Source organism: Stegostoma tigrinum, chromosome 21 (assembly GCF_030684315.1).
Source record: "Stegostoma tigrinum isolate sSteTig4 chromosome 21, sSteTig4.hap1, whole genome shotgun sequence".
Lineage (NCBI taxonomy): Eukaryota > Metazoa > Chordata > Chondrichthyes > Orectolobiformes > Stegostomatidae > Stegostoma > Stegostoma tigrinum.
Genome location: NC_081374.1, coordinates 38,792,806 through 38,808,622, shown reverse-complemented (window position 1 = coordinate 38,808,622; position 15,817 = coordinate 38,792,806). Strand labels below are relative to the sequence as shown.

The window sequence follows — 15,817 nt, the reverse complement described above, 5'->3', positions numbered from 1 at the left end:
TTGATATTTTTAAAAAAAATTATACTTAATAAATGCAAATTGTATTTTGTCCCGATCGGTATAAAAGATTGGGCGCGTTGGCCAACTGGGTCTCGAGGGTCAGCCGTTAGTACCGTTGATTTAAAGGAACGGTTGTGGTTGTGGCGGTAAGGGAACGATTGGTGTGTGCTTCTGCACAGGGGTACTACTGAGCTGCAGTGTTGTGGCCAACATGGAGACTTTTATCCCCGATTACAGTACTTCATTTGGGCGCAGTGATGGTGTTTCGGGCAGTCGTGCCTCCTGGGAATTGTAGTTCTCGGTGGATGTTGTTGGAGCAGCACCAGGACAGTGAGTGGCGCTTAGAAAATGCTGGGAATATTTATGCACAAATATAAGCTCAAATGGAAATATAGTGGGAAAATTTCTGCAAAATAGTAGGATGCTGGGAATATTTCTGCACAAATATAGGCTCAAATGGGAATCTAACTGAAATGTTGAAAATACAGCAAGAAGACTAATCTTTCATGTTGCTTGCTTTCAGAACTGCAATCTAATTATATAGAGCTGCAACCCTGCTTTCCCCCTCCCAATCCAATGAATAATTCACATGAAGAAACTTGAAAGTCTGATTCATGTGGCTGATGCTGATATTTAACATAATTTGTTCACGTTACCTAATTGGCTTATTTTCACTAACAGTTTCAGCCATTTCTGATTTATTTCATTGTGTCACTTGCTAACCTCAACCCCTTTCACATCCCAATCCTACCTTCTATAGATGCTGAGGAAAAATCTATCCCTTGTTGCACTTGCACCTGCCCAGAATCCCAACTGTCTACCTTTTTGGTGTCTGTAGCTATTGATTTATTCAGTTGGATTCTTCCTCCACCTTTTGATGCTGTAGGCCATGAGGAGGAAGAGTGAGGCACTTGTCACTGCCCTCCTGTTCTTTAGATGACATGTCCATCATGGGCCTCCTGCAGTGCCACAATGATGCCATGCAAAGGTTGCAGGAACAGCAACTCATATTCCACTTGGGCACCCTGCAGCCCAATGGTATCAATGTGGACTTCACCAGCTTCAAAATCTCCCCTTCCCCCACTGCATCCCAAAACAAGCCCAGTTCGCCCCCTCCCCCCACTGCACCACACAACCAGCCTAGCTCTTCCCCTCCCCCCACTGCATCCCAAAACCAGCACATCCTGTCTCTGCCTCCCTAACCTGTTCTTCCTCTCACCCATCCCTTCCTCCCACCCCACCCCTACCTACTAACCTCATCCCACCTCCTTGATCTATCCCCTCCCAACCTCCCCATCTACACTTTTCTCTCCATCTTCGGTCCACCTCCTCCTCTCTCCCTATTTATTCCAGAACCCTCACCCCATCCCCCTCTCTGATGAAGGGTCTAGGCCTGAAACGTCAGCTTTTGTGCTCCTGAGATGCTGCTTGGCCTGCTGTGTTCATCCAGCTTCACACTTTATTATCTAAGTATTCAGAGAGCTTCTGTCTTGGGTAGATTGAGGACCAATGTGCGGGATGCTGTTGGTTAACAGAGGAGGCTATCAGTGTGTTACAACATTTGCTGCAGTCATAATTTCAGCTATACATGAGCAGCATTGCCTATGTCTGCCAAGGTGATCATCACCCTTTTTATGCCATTGACTCCTTTCCAATTGCAGTAGACGACATAAACAACAAATCCTAAAGTTGCCATTCACCGCTGTTCAGGAAGGTAACTGAGGTCACTAGACCAGGGAAAACACTTATATTTTCTTCTCCTGGAGTAGAAAAATGAGTATGAGGGAGTGCTAGGTTTCATCTGCATTACAGCCCCCCATTACCTGTCCAGCAGTTGTATCATATGAAAGAGATTTTACTCCTTTAATATGTTAACGACCAAGCAGTCAACCTGCTCAAACAATGTTTTCACAGACGATTTAGAAGGACCTGTGCATTATCCCTGAGTGGGTATCCAGATTAGAGTTATCTGCTGCGTGTTGCGTAACTTTGCCGTAATCTGTCTTTACCACCATTTGGATAGGAAGAAGTGAGCTTTCAGTGCAACTGTGAGCTGTCAGGAGAGATTCCTTGATGGTGGGCAGCAGTGTCTAGTTGATGGACTTTGCACTTTGTCCATATTGGATAGAATACTCTCCATTCTGTGCAAAGACATAACATGGATTGGAGCATGACTTTTCGGTATACTGTGACCTTGTGCACCAGTTTGCTGGCAGACTGCATAGTGCAACTAGAATTTCCTGGACTAAGTTCCTCAGAATTCACTGATTGCTTCATTTTGAGCCCTTTATTTTTCAGTGCAATGAGGTGTTTCACTTGGAGCTGGTGTACTTGGTCACCATCTTTGAGCACTCTGACCTGAACTGCTTGGCCCACTCTCCAGGCAGCAGCAGGCACACAGCAACCTGGATCTCCTGGGAGTTGATGGAACTGCACTTATTTTTGGATTGGTGATAATCTCATTGGCAAATGAGTTCATGATGTAGCTAGGCTAAAATACAATCTCTCTTTCTGGTGAACTATACCAATGGCACCCTTCACGCTTTGGCCAGTGATTTTAATATGTGAAGACCTTCCCCTTGTCGAGAATGTAACATACATGGGATGCCAGTATCCATGCAGGTGCTGACAAGGGTGAGATTGAACACATATCTTCAGGAATCTTCCTCAGATAATGCCATACATCATTAGCACCTGCAAACAAAGACAAGAGCTTTCTTTTTGTATGAAGGAAGAGCAGAATGAAAGAAGTCACCAGTGAAAACATTTGCAGTTGAATAAATATCACATATTGACTGTGACAGTGCCTTTCTATTTATAGTCATGCATGATTAGGCTTTGATAGCTATGAAAGGTGGTGCAAATTTTAAACCAACAGATGTTAATTTAATGTTTCTGAACAAATTGTTTTAAATTCTTTGTAGTGATCAGTTGTAGAATTCATTGGTTTGCAGTGCTCTATTTATAGTGCAGTGATTATGCCAGCATTACCCACCCTGACCTGATAACCAAGGGTGTTTATTGGAGAGAAAATGTCAGCTTTTCCTTGTGGCACATTGATACTTGTTATGGGAGCTTGATAAATGCAATTGCCGTTCAATGTGATCTCCAGAACACTGGGTAGAATCCCATTAATGAAAACAATCTGTCTTGTGCAATGATATGACCGATTATCCCTGCCAATAACTTATGGAATCTCTTACATAATTCTCCTTTTTAATAGTCCAATATCTTGTGCCATTTTGTTCTCTTGAGTACTTTTTAATAAAGATCATTATTGCTGATTACTGTCAATGCTGTTTACTTAAAAGAAATCGATTAATTGCGCTCCACATGCAAGAATATTGTTAACAATAATATGTTTAAGCTTCAGGTTATGGAATATAGTGTCATTGGAATGTTTTAATTGAATTGCTGTCAAACATTTCACTGACTTTGGATTTGTAATGGCCCTTTTTCTGATTGGACAACAATATGACATGAAGAGCCACAAATTTAAAATAGAGATGCAGAGCCTGATTAAAACTGCCTGACATAATTGATTCTTTTCTCCTGGTATAGTTACTGAAATGAACCTTTTTTTCCTTCTATGCCCACATCACTCCTTGCCCAAAGGATAGATAAATAACCTGATTGTAGGCTTTCCTGTCTGTACTGCATGGTTGACATTAGAATCATTAGAAATTTGTGTTATGAGAAAAAATATTGATGTGATCCTGCTAGATAGCAAAATATTCCAAACACTGAGAGCTGAAATAAAAACACAAGTGCTGAAAACATTCAGCAGGACAGGCATCATCTGTGGAGGGAAACAGATCTAATATTTCAGGTCATAATGATTCATCATTGGAAACAAAGATAGAAATATAATAATTTTAAAAACAATGGGAGTGGGGAAGAGGCAGGAGTAACAAAGGGAAGGACTGTAATAGTGTTAAAAAAAAACAAATAAATATCAAAAGTTTTCATGATGCAACAGTCAAAGAAAGTGGTAATGGATATATTACAGAAGAAAAAAGTTTTGTCCAGATGAGGCTCGAATGGCTGTGGTAGATATTTTGAATACAACATGAAGGGATAAAGAAAGAAACAAGCTAAGACTGAACAATAAAACAAAACAAAAAAGGAAAGAGCACGAAGAACCAGATGAAGGCAGATTGTCGAACTTGACGATCAGTCCAGAAGGCAATGGAATACTGAATCAAAGGCTAAAGAGTTCCCCTTCAAACTTGCATTGAGCCTCACTGTAACAGGATTCGAAAAAGGATCAGAGCAGGAACAAGGTGGGTTAAAATGACAAGCAACCAAAAGATTGAGGTCGTGCATACAAACTGAATGGATATGTTTCACAAAGCAGTGAATACCAGTAGCAGAGATAATGGGAACTGCAGATGCTGGAGAATCCAAGATAATAAAATGTGAGGCTGGATGAACACAGCTGGCCAAGCAGCATCTCAGAAGCACAAAAGCTGACGTTTCGGGCCTAGACCCTTCATCAGAGAGGGGGATGGGGGTGAGGGTTCTGGAATAAATGGGGGGGGGGGGGGGTGGGGAGGCGGACCGAAGATAGGTGGGGACGTAGGGAGGGGATAAGTCAGTCCAGGGAAGACGGACAGGTCAAGGAGGTGGGATAAGTATAGTAGGTAGATGGGGGTGCGGCTTGGGGTGGGAGGAAGGGATGGGTGAGAGGAAGAACAGATTAGGGAGGCAGAGACAGGTTGGACTGGTTTTGGGATGCAGTGGGGGGAGGGGACGAACTGGGCTGGTTTAGGGATGCAGGTGGGGAAGGGGAGTTTTTGAAACTGGTCAAGTCCACATTGATACCATTAGGCTGCAGGGTTCCCAGGCGGAATATGAGTTGTTGTTCCTGCAACCTTCGGGTGGCATCATTGTGGCACTGCAGGAGGCCCATGGTGGACATGTCATCTAAAGAATGGGAGGGGGAGCGAAAATGGTTTGCGACTGGGAGGTGTAGTTGTTTTTTGCGAACTGAGTGGAGGTGTTCTGCAAAGCGGTCTCCAAGTCTCAGCTTGGTTTCCCCAATGTAGAGGAAGCCACACCGGGTACAGTGGATGCAGTATACCACACTGGCAGATGTGCAGGTGAACCTCTGCTTAATGTGGAATGTCATCTTGGGGCCTGGGATAGGGGTGAGGGAGGAGGTGTGGGGGCAAGTGTAGCAAGTGATGACTGTATCGGCGCCGCCTCTTGCTCCCCAGAGGAGCTCGAACAGTTCACCCACTTCACCAACACCTTCCACCCCAACCTTCAGTTCACCTGGGCCATCTCCAGCACATCTCTCACCTTCCTGGACCTCTCAGTCTCCATCTCAGGCAACCAGCTTGTAACTGATGTCCATTTCAAGCCCACCGACTCCCACAGCTACCTAGAATACACCTCCTCCCACCCACCCTCCTGCAAAAATTCCATCCCTTATTCCCAATTCTTCCGCCTCCACCGCATCTGCTCCCACGATAAGACATTCCACTCCCGCACATCCCAGATGTCCAAGTTCTTTAAGGACCGCCACTTTCCCCCCCACAGTGATTGAGAACGCCCTTGACCGCATCTCCCGCATTTCCCGCAACACATCTCTCACACCCCGCCCCCGCCACAACCGCCCAAAGAGGATCCCCTTTGTTCTCACACACCACCCCACCTACCTCCGGATACAACGCATCATCCTCCGACACTTCCGCCATCTACAATCCGACCCCACCACCCAAGACATTTTTCCATCCACACCCCTGTCTGCTTTCCGGAGAGACCACTCTCTCCGTGACTCCCTTGTTCGCTCTACACTGCCCTCCAACCCCACCACACCCGGCACCTTCCCCTGCAACCGCAGGAAATGCTACACTTGACCCCACACCTCCTCCCTCACCCCTAACCCAGGCCCCAAGATGACATTCCACATTAAGCAGAGGTTCACCTGCACATCTGCCAGTGTGGTATACTGCATCCACTGTACCCGGTGTGGCTTCCTCTACATTGGGGAAACCAAGCTGAGAGTTGGAGACCGCTTTGCAGAACACCTCCGCTCAGTTCGCAACAAACAACTACACCTCCCAGTCGCAAACCATTTCCACTCCCCCTCCCATTCTTTAGATGACATGTCCACCATGGGCCTCCTGCACTGCCACAATGATGCCACCCGAAGGTTGCAGGAACAACAACTCATATTCCGCCTGGGAACCCTGCAGCCTAATGGTATCAATGTGGACTTCACCAGTTTCAAAATCTCCCCTTCCCCAACTGCATCCCTAAACCAGCCCAGTTCGTCCCCTCCCCCCACTGCACCACACAACCAGCCCAGCTCTTCCCCTCCACCCACTGCATCCCAAAACCAGTCCAACCTGTCTCTGCCTCCCTAATCTGTTCTTCCTCTCACCCATCCCTTCCTCCCACCCCAAGCCGCACCCCCATCTACCTACTAACCTCATCCCACCTCCTTGACTTGTCCGTCTTCCCTGGACTGACCTATCCCCTCCCTACCTCCCCACCTATACTCTCTCCACCTATCTTCTTTTCTCTCCATCTTCGGTCCGCCTCCCCCTCTTTCCCTATTTATTCCAGAACCCTCACCCCATCCCCCTCTCTGATGGGCCTAGGCCCAAAACGTCAGCTTTTGTGCTCCTGAGATGCTGCTTGGCCTGCTGTGTTCATCCAGCCTCACATTTTATTATCTTGAATACCAGTAGCACTTTGTTCTTCCTCTTGTTGAGAAGGACACATTACGGACAGTGAATACAGTATACGAAATTGAAAGACAGACAATTAAATTGCTATTTTGTTTGTTTTGCACTTCTGTTTGGAGTCTTGAATGATGAATGGGGTAGTGAAGGGGTATGTGTTGGATCTCCTACCCATGCTCAAAAGGTGCTGTAGGGAACAGAAGAGGCTGTTGCAAGGTGCTGAGGAGTGGATGAGGTATCAGAGTGAATGCTGAAGGGGAGGGCAGTGGATGGTTGCTATGTAGTTGTTCACATCTCATCTGGACATAACTCCTGTTAGAACTGTAATAATGAAGATGGTTAAATGAAATGAACTCCCTGATACTCATTTTATAAGCAACAGTTAACTATTTATCTAACTCTGGCTGAACAAAGTAACAAGAATACTAACAAACTGAATAATTACCCCTGAACTACTAACTATTCCTGAACAAAACAAAATTCTAATGGTATGCTGTTCTAATAATGCAAGTCCTACTTATATAAAACAAATTAACCTCTCAAAATTGCAGTCAAGACACATCTTCTAGCATAATAATAAAATGTGAGGCTGGATGAACACAGCAGGCCAAGCAGCATCCCAGGAGCACAAAAGCTGACGTTTCGGGCCTAGACCCTTCATCAGAGAGGCTGATGAAGGGTCTAGGCCCGAAACGTCAGCTTTTGTGCTCCTGGGATGCTGCTTGGCCTGCTGTGTTCATCCAGCCTCACATTTTTATTATCTTGGAATTCTCCAGCATCTGCAGTTCCCATTATCTCTCACATCTTCTAGCATGTTCTTTGCCTTCTCTATTGTTTTCCATTCAGGAACGCCTCTTTCCATGGTATGATTGTGTCAGAAATTTCTGACACAGAGTACCGTATTACCTTTATTTAAATGGTGCTTAGTCTGAGAGCTCAGAAATTTCTGTGTGAGCCAGTGAGTTTCTCTTAAGATGGCAGTTCGCTCTCACCGATTTTCAAATACACTGTTCTTTTATACCCTTGATGACCTATCAGTTTCTTACAACAGGATTGGTCCTAGGTTGTCAACACCATCAGATTTAAATTTAATTATGTTTTGGTATCTAGGGCCTGGTTTAAATTAATTAGCTAAATTCTAAAACCTGCTGTCTTTGTAAAATACTGCTTTGCCTGCTAAAACTATAGCCTTCTGATACAATGTTTGAATTTCGAGCACTTTCTGTGCATCTGCTGCTACCTGCAGACATTTCTTTAACCTCCAAGCCTAAAAAAAACTTATCTTTTAAAGGGACCTTGCATTCTTCCCCCCTTTCCCCACCATCATCTTACAAACATCAAATGCTCTATCCAACCTTGCAACACAAACATGGCTCAAGGAGTTCTCTGTTACTCTAGTCCCACGACTCTACACATCACAACATAAAACAAAAATATATTTCTCAGTTAGTGTGATGCCAATTACATACTTTATGTGTATCAGGTTGTAAATAAAAATCTATCAACTAGGTTTTTTAAAAAAATATATAGTTAATAAACTGGTCTGTTATCAAAATAAAACCTATTCAATGAATATAATGTAACTGGTTAGCAATAAGAAAATATAAATGTTTATCCCTCCAAAAATAACCCAAAATACACACTTCAGCAAAAGAGAAAAATAAAACTGATTTCACTCTGCAGAGGTTCACTTTAAAATCAAAGAAAAACACTGTATGGCCAACTGAGTTATTTCCAGAGGCAAATAGGATAAGATGTTGAATTTTATGCAGTTTGGCATTCTGATTTTCTGGTATGTGTGCTCACCAATCACATACAGCTGCTTTGTATGTCTCGGCAGAAAGAGGTTGCTCAGACATATAATATCGAGAAGTCCAGTCATTCTTTCAGAGGAATATGTTACATCCTGAACTCAACATCAGGGTTCTTTTCAGAAATAGGAGATCTCAGTTAGACAGTCCTTCATGTTGCTCACCACCTGACAAACAGATAAAACAACAAACTCTCCATGCATTCACTATGTAAAAATCCCCAGCAGGGTCTGTAGCAGAGGAAGCATGACCCAACAGTCATGTGATTTCTGGAAGCATTGTTTAAAGATCTGCTTCAATGCTGACAGTGACTGTTCAATTATCGCATTGAAAGAATCCATTGCAGGTATTTCTACAACACTTGAAATAAATCCGTTTTTCCAAAACAAAACTTGAAAATGTAAGTGCTCCAACTAGTATTAATTGTGGAGCATTTTTGAACATTATCTTCCTGTGTTCTCTGCCCAAAGACAGGAGTACCTATAGTACCATGAGCTCCACTACAGGTAAAGCAAGAATCAGATCCTGAATCTTGCTGGGATGGAGAACCGACCTTGTGTTGTTAGCACTAATCTGTTCTAGAATAGTCATTTAACCAACTAAGCCAACCTTAGAATCTCTACAGTGTGGAAACAGGCCATTCAGCCCAACAAGTCCACACCGCCCCTTCAAAAAGCATCCTACCCTGACTCATTCCCCTGCTCCTGCATTTTCCCATTTCTAACCCACCTGACCTAACATCCCCAGACACTACGGGCAATTTAGCATGGCCAATCTACCTACCCTGCACATCTTTGGACTGTCCACCTACCCTGCACATCTTTGGACTGTGGTAGGAAACCAGAGCACCCGAAGGAAACTCATGCAGACACAGGGAGAATGTGCAAACTCCACATAGACAGTCACCCAAGGGTGGAATTGACCAGCCCCTTGTGCTGTGAGGCAGCAGTGCTAACCACTAAGCCACTGTGCCACACTTGAGTGTCTGAGTTCTGTGGCAACATGCAATTTTACATGACTGGTGAAGTCCGTAACAATGAAAAGTGACAGTAGAGATTCCAGCTTTCTTTCCATAACGTAGCTCACCGGGAATTGCTCCACTTTTTACTGCCACATAATGCACCTTTCTTGGCCAGCAGTGTGACTTGAATCCAAGTTTCTGGCTCAGAAGCAGGGACATTATTCTCTGTGCTATAACATCCCCTTGCTTTGTTTCTGTATCATACCCAACACCACTGTCTTTCTCAATTACATCATGATTGTTTTGATATTTAATCTCTCCCCTGCTCTCATTTATTTTCCTTCCTGCTCCCTGCTAGCTCCAATTTGCTTAAAAACCTTTTATCTCTACAGGTGCTTTTGAATACTTCTGTCATTTTCTGTTTCTTATTGTGTTAGGGAGAAATGTTTTGAATGGGCTGTCAGTTAGCCAGTATTTTCTGTGGACTTAGGAGGAGAACTTCAGTACTTTTTTTCTATTCAGCCTTTTCTATGAATTTCTCTGGCTTGGTGGGGTTAAATATTAATGAGCAACCTTTTTCTCATTAGGCCGGGCTCTTCCCTTCCCTGACTTGGCTAAACACACCTGGGCCATGTCCTATATCCCTTTATAATAAAATGTGAGGCTGGATGAACACAGCAGGCCAAGCAGCATCTCAGGAGCACAAAAGCTGACGTTTCAGGCCTAGACCCTTCATCAGAGAGGGGGATGGGGAGAGGGAACTGGAATAAATAGGGTGAGAGGGGGAGGCGGACCGAAGATGGAGAGTAAAGAAGATAGGTGGAGAGAATGTAGGTGGGGAGGTAGGGAGGGGATAGGTCAGTCCAGGGAAGACGGACAGGTCAAGGAGGTGGGATGAGGTTAGTAGGTAGCTGGGGGTGCGGCTTGGGGTGGGAGGAAGGGATGGGTGAGAGGAAGAACCAGTTAGGGAGGCAGAGACAGGTTGGACTGGTTTTGGGATGCAGTGGGTGGGGGGGAAGAGCTGGGCTGGTTGTGTGGTGCAGTGGGGGGAGGGGACGAACTGGGCTGGTTTAGGGATGCAGTAGGGAAAGGGGAGATTTTGAAACTGGTGAAGTCCACATTGATACCATTAGGCTGCAGGGTTCCCAGGCGGAATATGAGTTGCTGTTCCTGCAACCTTCGGGTGGCATCATTGTGGCAGTGCAGGAGGCCCATGATGGACATGTCATCAAGAGAATAGGAGGGGGAGTGGAAATGGTTTGCGACTGGGAGGTGCAGTTGTTTGTTGCGAACTGAGCGGAGGTGTTCTGCAAAGTGGTCCCCAAGCCTCCGCTTGGTTTCCCCAATGTAGAGGAAGCCGCACCGGGTACAGTAGATGCAGTATACCACATTGGCAGATGTGCAGGTGAACCTCTGCTTAATGTGGAATGTCATCTTGGGGCCTGGGATGGGGGTGAGGGAGGAGGTGTGGGGACAAGTGTAGCATTTCCTGCGGTTGCAGGGGAAGGTGCCGGGTGTGGTGGGGTTGGAGGGCAGTGTGGAGCGAACAAGGGAGTCACGGAGAGAGTGGTCTCTCCGGAAAGCAGACAGGGGAGGGAATGGAAAAATGTCTTGGGTGGTGGGGTCGGATTGTAAATGGCGGAAGTGTCGGAGGATAATGCGTTGTAAACCGTGCGTCGCAAACCATTTCCACTCCCCCTCCCATTCTCTTGATGACATGTCCATCATGGGCCTCCTGCACTGCCACAATGATGCCACCCGTAGGTTGCAGGAACAGCAACTCATATTCCGCCTGGGAACCCTGCAGCCATGTGGTATCAATGTGGACTTCACCAGTTTCAAAATCTCCCCTTCCCCTACTGCATCCCTAAACCAGCCCAGTTCGTCCCCTCCCCCCACTGCACCACACAACCAGCCCAGCCCTTCCCCCCCACCCACTGCATCCCAAAACCAGTCCAACCTGTCTCTGCCTCCCTAACCGGTTCTTCCTCTCACCCATCCCTTCCTCCCACCCCAAGCCGCACCCCCAGCTACCTACTAACCTCATCCCACCTCCTTGACCTGTCCGTCTTCCCTGGACTGACCTATCCCCTCCCTACCTCCCCACCTACACTCTCTCCACCTATCTTCTTTACTCTCCATCTTCGGTCCGCCTCCCCCTCTCACCTTATTTATTCCAGTTCCCTCTCCCCATCCCCCTCTCTGATAAAGGGTCTAGGCCCGAAACGTCAGCTTTTGTGCTCCTGAGATGCTGCTTGGCCTGCTGTGTTCATCCAGCCTCACATTTTATTATCTTGGAATTCTCCAGCATCTGCAGTTCCCATTATCTCCTATATCCCTTTACTTTGTCCAAGTCTGAGTCAAGAAGTTAACAGTTTCACCTGACTCTGTCCCTAGCCAGGGGATGCCCCAAAGGATGAAAGTTGGGAGAAAGTTTTCTGCAACTCCCTTGCTTTTGAAGTGAATAAGATGATCCCACCATTTGTGAGTGTAAATGAATTATTTGTTTTGACTAATACGGTAGGTTAGTGGTTAGCACTGCTGCCTCGTAGTGCGGGAAACCCGGATTCAATCCCACCCTTGGGTCACTGTCTGTTTGGAGTTTGCACATTCTCCCTGCGACTGTGTGGGCTTCTGCCAGATGCTCCGGTTTCCTCACTTAGTCCAAATATGTGCAGGTTAGGTGGATTGGCCATGCTAAATTGCCCGTATTGTCCGGTGCGGGGGGTGTAAGCTAGGTTGATTAGTTATGCGAAATGAATGGTTACAGGGGATGGGTCTGGATGGGATACTCTTTGAAAGGGCACTGTGGACTTGTTGGGCTGAATGGCCTGTTTCTGCACTGTAGGGATTCGATGATTCTATGGCTAACCAATTTGGATTCTAAGTCATTTTTCTTCCAGTGGGAAAGTTGCTGTTAAGAGAACTTAACCCCGTCAAAGTAAAATTTATCTGATATCATTTTAATATTACTATCAAGAGCTTTCCATTGCAAAGTGGCAAAAATATACGTAGAGGGTGTAAAATACAAAAACATTTACATAATATTTATAATATATTTTGAAGTAACCATCAATTTGTGCAGAAAAGCAAGTATAAATGTTGAGTGTATCAGTGGCATGGAGTTTTTTATTATTGTATTTGAAATGAATCAGCTCAATGTGATATGTTTTGTATATTTTGTATCTTGTGTAGAATATTAAAAATTATTACTAACTGTTGAACAGAGTTTGTAAATGTGTACTTGGCTGCTATGCTGTTTCATGTCTGCATATTAATTTGAAAGCAGCACTTTATCTGAAAGCAAGGAGAACCTTTGGCAATGACGTAAAGCTTGCTTTTTCACCTGCAGATCTATGTTGTTGTGTTCATATTTCATCTGCAGACTTGCAGTCATGCCCTTCAAATGTTTTTTCCCAGAAGACAGCTTTCTCTCCTATCACACCATTTCTGGCTTCAAAAGAAGGAGGCAGTTCTTACAGCAAAGGTGATAGAAAGCAGCGACCTTTGTCATTTATTTGAAGCAGTAGCAATATCTTCAATAACCAAGATTAAATTTATTTCTTCTTCGGAAGTCCTTTGTTTTTGTTGAAGTTTAGAAACTTAGTAAACTTTTTTTTTGAGATAAACAAATTTGGGAACCTCTTCCCTGGTACTGTAAAAATATGCTGAATTCACTCCTCCCTGAAATATCAGGTAGTGGTTCTGAATGTGTTCACGTTCATGTTATTTTGGTTCTGCTTATTCTACTCATGTCACATACAGCCTGTGGGTGGAGTCAAACAATTCTACTGTATCATTCAGATGTAGCAGGTGTATCTGTTCCAGCTCCCTAAGGTGGTAGTAATTAAGTCTGAGCACATGTAATTTTACTTATTGCTGTCATGCAATAAACCTTTTTGTTGTCTCAGAATAGTGTCTATTCTGCAGATATTCTATGATGCTATATCCTCTACCAGTTCTCAATAGATTGATGGATCTTGGGCCTAAGACAAGGGAGGAATGGTGGCAGCAAACTATCTAAAATAGTCTTGACCCAATGTCACACTGGTCGAGGTGGTGGATACCACAAGGTACCAGAATTGATCATCTGAGAAAATATCATATACCCATCTTGTACACAGAATAAGTTATGTTATACAGGGAACCATACATATTTAATACTAAACAGACTTTAATTACTAAGGTGTAGTTTACACTGACATCTCTGATTTATTTAGAAGTTTTGAATTATGCCATAATACAATTAAAGTTAGTTCACTTCAGAAATCACTTTATTAACTCAAACATATTCCAGAACCATCAATGGCAGGATAGATCAGTTCCCAAATTCCTCTCTGACTAGTCTTATGGATTTGGTTGTTTTGTGGCATTTTTTTGCATCCAAGATGTGATGGAAGTGATGGATATGAGGAAAGAAGAGTCTATTGTTTTCTTTCTAACCACAAAGCAGTCAGATGTATGGGCACATGGCTTTCTGTAGAGTAACTGGATTCTTACTGAAGCAAAGACCAACCAGATGCATTTATGTGGTTCAGCGGGTCTCAAACCACAAAAAGCTTCACTCCATTGACATGCAAATTGGTTTGCTGTATTATTTATATAACCAAACTACCCTGGCAACAGTCACAACATTTTCATGGTAAGGCAGTCTTCTGTTTTGTTATCTAAGGGTAACCACAGCAGATCATATTCTTAGAAATGAGGAATAAAACCCTGTACACATGGCTGACTCCATGAAAGCTATGTTATCATGATGAATATCATGGGGCAATGCATCAGCATTGTTGAACAGCCAAGGTGCTTTATGGTACCCACTGGAGGGTATGTGCTAAATTTTATACAAGTGAACATGTAGCCACTACAACCGCGCATACGAAAGCTACCTATGGAAGAGGAGGACTTCTCAGACCACTTTTCTTTGGACTGGTTAGCCTAGAATGCCTATTGAGACAATGGACACTACCCCATTACCACTATTGCGCCACATTTTTCCAACTTCCCTTGCTTCTGCCACATATCATCACAATATCCTCTTGTTCAACAACCTGAAATAAAAGGCACCAGCAAGAAAACCAATAATATAGGCAACATTGCAAACAAAAATGAACAATTTTTGTAGGTGGCATTAATGGCACTGGACTTGTAATCTAGAACCCAAGTTGAATGTTTTGGGACATGGATTCGCATCCCACTGCGGCAGCTGTTGAAATTGAAATTCAATAACATTTGAAATTAATTAAAGCTAACCTTTTGGCAGCCATGTTCCACTGTCAATTGTCATAAAAACTCATCTGGTTCAGTAATGTACCCTAGGGAAGGAAATTTATTATCTTTACCTGACATAGTCAGCATACGATTCTAGATCCACAGCGTTGTGTTTGATTCTTTGGGCTGTTAGGATTGGGCCTAACCAGTGACACTTATATCCCATGAACAAATAAAAATGGATGAATGGCTTCAGGCTGCTGGATGCAGTGACGTCTTCCATTGCCACCGTCATGTTTCTGTGTGCTACCTTTGCAACAAGGAAATGGACTACAACTACGAAAGGTTCCACTCCATGAAGTATTAAGGCAGATGTGTTTGTCCTTCAGTGGTTCTGCTCTGCCCTAGTTATAGAACACCATGTCCAGCAAGAAAGAGGGAAGTACTTGCATGATTGTGTGGCCATTGTATGTGTGCAATGGCTTCCACAGCTGAACAGGTCTGTGGAAGCAGCAAGATGTGGCTGCAAGGCTGGCATCGTTTGAAGATAGGTACGATGAAGCGAGCATTTAAATAGAAGACTATCGCCTTGACTGCTGATTAGTGATAAGTCATACATTGAGTGGTTAGTGGTGTTTGAAACTATTTTGTAAAAAGTGCAATTTTTGGACAGCTGCGACACTTCTGCCAGGTCTTCAGGGTGAGATTCTGTGATTTGACCATTCTGTCATCTTTTCACTTACGCTTCAGGGTGTAGTCCTTGTGAGCTTCCTCGCACCCAGTGGAAGCATGACCTCTTGTCAGCTTCCTAGCATTGCATTTGAGAGCTACAAAGCCCTCCTTTCTCCTTGTTGCTCCGTTTAGGGTGTTTCTCCTTACAGTCAGCAGGAACTTCCTTGTGGTCAGTGCAATTCTCCTTTTAAGAGAGACAATCCAGCTGGAACAAATGATAGCCATGCTGTATATATTTGTTCAGTGCTGAGACAGGCACAGCAACACTGATTTAACACTCATCTGAATACAGTCATGGCAATGAATTGTCACCATGAAGCTTGTATGTTGCTTGTCTCAATGGGACCATGCACAGGCTGATTGCAATTACTAGCTTCTAGTCTGTCTTTCATTCCATTACTGTTGATATG

At 44.2% G+C, this 15,817-nt stretch overlaps 1 protein-coding gene across 1 annotated transcript in view; it reads left to right on the top strand.

Moving 5' to 3' along the window:
- The first annotated feature begins 100 nt into the window (after positions 1 to 100).
- pacsin1b (protein kinase C and casein kinase substrate in neurons 1b) overlaps positions 101 to 15,817 on the top strand; it is a 317,673-nt gene continuing 301,956 nt past the window's right edge. Inside the window, exon 1 of the mRNA XM_059653459.1 lies at positions 101 to 330. The gene's annotated coding sequence lies outside the window, so the exon portion shown is untranslated. The remainder of the gene's footprint in view (positions 331 to 15,817) is intronic.